Here is a 5,811-nt window from a genome sequence, read left to right on the forward strand (position 1 = left end):
GATTTTTACACTCATCCTGAGGCTGAAATTTTTGACCTTACCACTCCATACCCAAAAAAAATCAGATTATCCCATGAATGGAAAACATACATGCAAAAGAATAATTTCTCGTTGTCTTTTTATGAATGGAAAAGGAAGCAAGAAAATACAGATGTACAAATGGCAGATGTTGAATCATCCTCAGCAAAAAATTATTGGACTACCATAGATGGCAGTAAATTTGAAACTCCTACCACCTTCCCTCCTTACAAAGGCATTGTATTAGGAGAAGAACAGAACAGTGCTAAAGCCATTCCACTGGTCATAAAAGATGACAGTGCCCTTGGCATTGATGGTAGGATATAGAAAGCCAGTGAACAGATAAACTGGACCAATACAATAGTTAAAGGGCTAGAAATGAATTGTGCAAAGTCTATTGAAGTTAAAAAATATTTTGACAGTATACAAGTCTCTGTAAATAGTATTAATAGAACTATGAATGATGTGAACTATTCCACTACTGTATTGAAAGGTTTTGTTAAAGAATCCTTAACAATGATAGAAGATGTTGAAAGGAAAGTAGATATGGGAAAACAATCTACTCAGGAATCTATTGAAGCACTATCTGAAAAAATTGATAAACTTCATATAGCCCCCAAAGAGAAACTAATTCCTGTTTTTTCTCTATTCAAGCAATCTGTAAATATTCAACATCCTATTAATCCTGTTGATAGATTTCCTTCTCTCTTCCCTAAAGAAATGTATGAAGAAAAATCTAAGCCAATGACTATCTCCTCACTATTTAAAGAAGTAGAGCAACCTGAAAGCTCAAAACCACATCTGTTTCCTATCTATGAGCGTCTCCAAAGTCAATATACCAGGTATCTAGCACCTGATCCCAGTGGAAAAGGGAAACTTCCAGAAACACATAACTTCCATCCTAAATCACATAGAGAATGGAATATTGACAATCTGAGTGTTGCTCAGTTTCGACAAATGATAGATCTTATGTTTATAGAATACAAGCTCATGTGCCTAAGGGGAAAAATGAAATAGAAGCTTGTAAATCTATTGTTCAGTGCTTTACTGGAACTTTGTTAAGATGGTGGGAAATAGAGTCATCACCAGCAATAATGGAAAAAATGGAAAATGAAATCTTGAAAGATGAAGCAGGAGATATCATTCATAATGCTGATGGAGATCCACAAAGCAATATGATTAGGGCACTAACTTCATTCATTTTAGAGCATTGGTGTGGAGGAGAACTTGAACTTGTCAATAAGCATGAGATAATTCTCATGAATATTAAATGTAATAAAATGTCTCATTATGAATATTTTCTTAGAGACTGGATTCAGAGAATATATGAGGTTAAAGATAGCAAAAATCTCTTGTGGAAACAAATCTACTTAGCAGCATTTCCTTCAAAATTTGTAGATTATCTAAGACAACAAGATGCTTTTCAGTTTCCTTTTGAATCCTTTACTTGGGGAGAAATATACAACAACATAACAAAAGTTCTGGGAAGTTTATGCACTAGTATGAAAGTTAATAAATCTATGTAGAAGATGTCAAGATTACCAGACAGCAAATCCATCTGTAACAAGTATGGTCTTGCTATAGATGACCCCATAGTAAAAAGAAGAAAAAATAAAAAGTAGTCCAAGAAAGAAAAAGGACAAGAATACAGAAAATATCCACAAAGGAAAAGAAAACGGACCAAGAAAGGATACTATAGATATGTGCCAAAAACACATTACTATGAACCCAAGGATATTCATTTGCAGACACATAAGAAAGAACAGTGGAATAAATTAATTCGTTGGCATTGTGGCGAAACTGGACATACCTCTAGTCTCTCTCCTTTATCAGAAGAATCTGAGAGAAACAGAGGAAAGAAATCCTTTGAAGCTGCAAAGAAGAAAAGGACTGTAAAAACAGAAGGCATGGTGCCAACCCTATGTTATAAATGTGGTTCTAAGAATCACAAATCTAATAATTGTCCAAACATATCATTTAGAGAAGAAATACAACAACGACAACTCTGTGAAAGTTCTTCTTTAGAATGCTCTGATGAAGAATTAAACATGCACATGAATGAATGTGACTGCACTGATTCAGACCACTGTCAGTGTGAATCAAGCACTGAATCAAAAATCTCATCTGATGAAGACTATGTTTCTCAGCCAAAGGAGAAGGTTCTCATGGTACAAACCATGGATGATGCAGAAACAAAGCTACTTGGCCAGATCAGAACATTGGGAGAAGGAGAAATGAAGGAAAAGTTACTAGAAAATTTTCTAAGCACAATGCACAAAAATCAGGGGAGCAGTAGCAAGACTACCTCTAAAACTGAACCAAATGCATTATTCATCAATGCCTCATTTGAAAGAAATACGAGATCTTTCCAAAGAAGCCAATAGAACTCTAAGACCAGAGCCCTCACATTAGGAGAAGTCAGCCAAGAGATTCATCATCTCATAAAAGAGATTGTCTCTCTAAAAGCACAGGTCTCTGAGTTAGAAAAAGGGAAGAAAACTGAGGATGCATATGATGAATACTACTCTAACCCAAATATTGAAATATTTTAAGGAAAAAAGGATGATACTATAGGATTCATCGACATGAGAGTAATGTCTATCTAGTATCAGCAACATCATGTTATGGTAGATATCTGTGTAAATGGTGGAATGTTTTCCCTAAGAACACTTATTGACTCCGAGATAGATGTTAATATTCTGAATTCAAAAATAGTACCTGCAAAGTACTGGGTAAAATCCTTTATACAAGTGATTGGGTTAGGAAACAAAGATCTACTATATGAAGTCCCTCAGGCCTCTATTTGCTTTAAAGAGCATTCCATCAAATTAAAATTTGTTGTTGCAGACATTCCTGTTGACTGTATTTTGGGGAATGTATTTTTAGCGGCCTTGGAGCCACATGGATCAGCCAGATTGAAAAATGGTAAGGTTGGTTATTTTATATCTATACCAAGCTCAGATGGAAAATTACAAACAATCAAGTTACCCGTTGTCTCTACTCCTAGAGTGTCTACTATGGTACAAGCAATGCAGCAAATCGAAAAAGCAAAAAATAAAATTGAAGACCTCAAGGAGCTAAAGACCACCATAAAGATATGAGACTATCTTCGGAATCCTATAATAAAAAAAAGGATTTCAACTCTGAGATCATAGATAGAGAAAGAATGATGTGCTGAAGAACCAAATGCGTTTTGGCATAGAAAACAACACTGTGTAAAATCTCCCTACAAAGATAAGTATGAAGGGAAACCATGCAAGAGCAGAGCAATCCCTATGAATAAAGAATATAGAGATCTCTGTCAAAAAGAGATACAAAGCCTCTTGGAAAGGAGACTAATTAGAGAATCTAGCAATCCTTGGAACTGCTATGGTTTTTATGTTAATAAACATTCAAAACAGTTAAGAGGTATCCCAAGACTGGTCATAAACTATAAACCTCTGAATATTGTCATAAAATGGATACTCATATATTTATGCAGAAGTTTCTTTACAAATTCAGAGAGAATTTCTGAAGCTCCTTTCTAGAGATAGACTCTTTAGGCATTTATCAGATGTTGTGACTTGTCAAGCAAGAAGCCATCTGAAGGCTTCCTCACCTTTCACAGACTATGTCTTTTTGAACTTCCGAGAACATGCACACTTCAAAACCTAAGAATATTTAGATGACAAGACAATATTCATAGATTTATAGTTTATGACCAATCTTGGGATACCTCTTAACTATTCTGAATGTTTATTAACATAAAAATCATAGTAGTTCCAAGGACTGCTGGATTCTCTAATCAATATTTTTTCCAAGAGGCTTTGTATCTCTTTTTGATAGAGATCTCTATATTATTTTTTGTATGGATTGCTCTGCTCTTGTAGGGTTTCCCTTCATACTTATCTTTGTAGGGCAATTTTATACAGTGTTGTTCTCTATGCCAAAACACATTTAGTTCTTCAGCACAACATTCTTTTTCTATATGTGATCTCAGAGTTGAGATCCTTTGTTTAATTATAGGAGTCTGAAGATAGTCTCCTATCTTTATGGTGGTATTTAGCTCCTTGAGCTCTTCAATTTTATTTTTTTCCTTTTCGATCTGCTGCATTGCTTGTACCATAGTAGACACTCTGGGAGTAGAGACAAAGGGTAACTTGATTATTTGTAATTTTCCATCTGAGCTTGGTACAGATATAAAATAACCAGCCTTGCCATTTTTCAATCTGGCTGATCCATGTGGCTCCACAACTGCTAAAAATATATTCCCCAAAATACAGTCAACAGGAATGTCTGCAACAACAAATTTTAATTTGATGCAATGCTCTTTAAAGAAAATAGAGGCGTGAGGGACTTCATACAACAGATCTTTGTTTCCTAACCCAATCACTTGTTTAAAGGATTTAACCCAGTATTTTTTCAGGTACTATTTTTGAATTCATAATATTGACATCTTCCCCGGAGTCAATAAGTGTTTTTAGGGAAAACATTTCACCATTTATACAGATATCTAGCATAACATGATGTTGCTAATAATGGATAGACATTACTCTCATGTTGGTGAATCCTATAGTATCATCCTTTTTTCCTTCATATATTTCCATATTTGTGTTAGTGTAGTATTCATCATATGCATCCTCAGTTTTCTTCCCTTTTTCTAACTCAAAGACATGTGCCTTTAGAGAGACAATCTCTTTTTTGTGATGATGAATCTCTTGGCTGACTTCTCCTAATGTGAGGGCTCTGGTCTTAGAGTTCAGTTGGATTATTTGGAAAGATCTTGTATTTCTTTCAAATGAGGCATTGATGAATAATGCCTTTGGTTCAGTTTTAGAGGCAGTCTTGCTACTACTCCCCTGATTTTTGTGCATTGTGCTTAGAAAAGTTTCTAGTAACTTTTCCTTCATTTCTCCTTCTTCTAATGTTCTGATCTGGGCAAGTAGCTTTGTTTCTACATCGTCCATGGTTTGTTCCATGAGAACCTTCTCCTTTTGTTGAGAAACATGGTCTTCATCAGATGAGATTTCTGATTCAGTGCTTAATTCACACTGACAGTTGTCTGAATCAATGCAGTCACATTCATTCATGTGCATGTTTAATTATTCATCAGAGCATTATGAAGAAGAACTTTCAGAGGGATTTAGATGTTGAACAGAGTTGTTGTTGTTGTATATGTTCTCTAAATGATATGTTTGGACAATTATCAGATTTGTGATTCTTAGAACCACATTTATAACATAGGGTTGGCACCATGCCTTCTGTTTTTACTGTCCTTTTCTTCTTTACAGCTTCAAAGGATTTCTTTCCTCTGTTTCTCTTAGATTCTTCTGATAAAGGACAGTGACTAGAGGTATGTCTAGTTTGGCCACAGAGCCAACAAATCAATTTATTCCACTAATCTTTCTTATGTGTTTGCAGATGAATATCCTTGGGTTCATAGGAATGTGTTTTTGGCACATATTTATAGTATCCTTTCTTGGTCCCTTTTTTTTTCCTTTGTGGATATTTTCCGTATTCTTGTCTTTTTTCTTCCTTGACCTTCTTTCTAGCTTTTCTTCTTTTTACTATGGGGTCATCTATAACAAGACCATACTTGTTACAAATGGATTTGCTGTCTGGTAATCTTGACATCTTCTACAGAGATTTATTAACTTTCATGCTAGTGTTGGCATTTTGGCACAGGTGTGGCGCTACGATACAGGTGTTGTCCTTGATGGCAACTCTCTTTGATGACAGATCTCAGTCCAGACTACAAGTATGAAGAGAAATTTCATATACGCAGGTTCATTAAGCCCAAGTTGCGTATACACG

Source organism: Pinus tabuliformis, chromosome 4_1 (assembly GCF_031772625.1).
Source record: "Pinus tabuliformis cultivar Carrire ecotype Pingquan chromosome 4_1, CPIR1, whole genome shotgun sequence".
NCBI classification, from domain to species: domain Eukaryota; kingdom Viridiplantae; phylum Streptophyta; class Pinopsida; order Pinales; family Pinaceae; genus Pinus; species Pinus tabuliformis.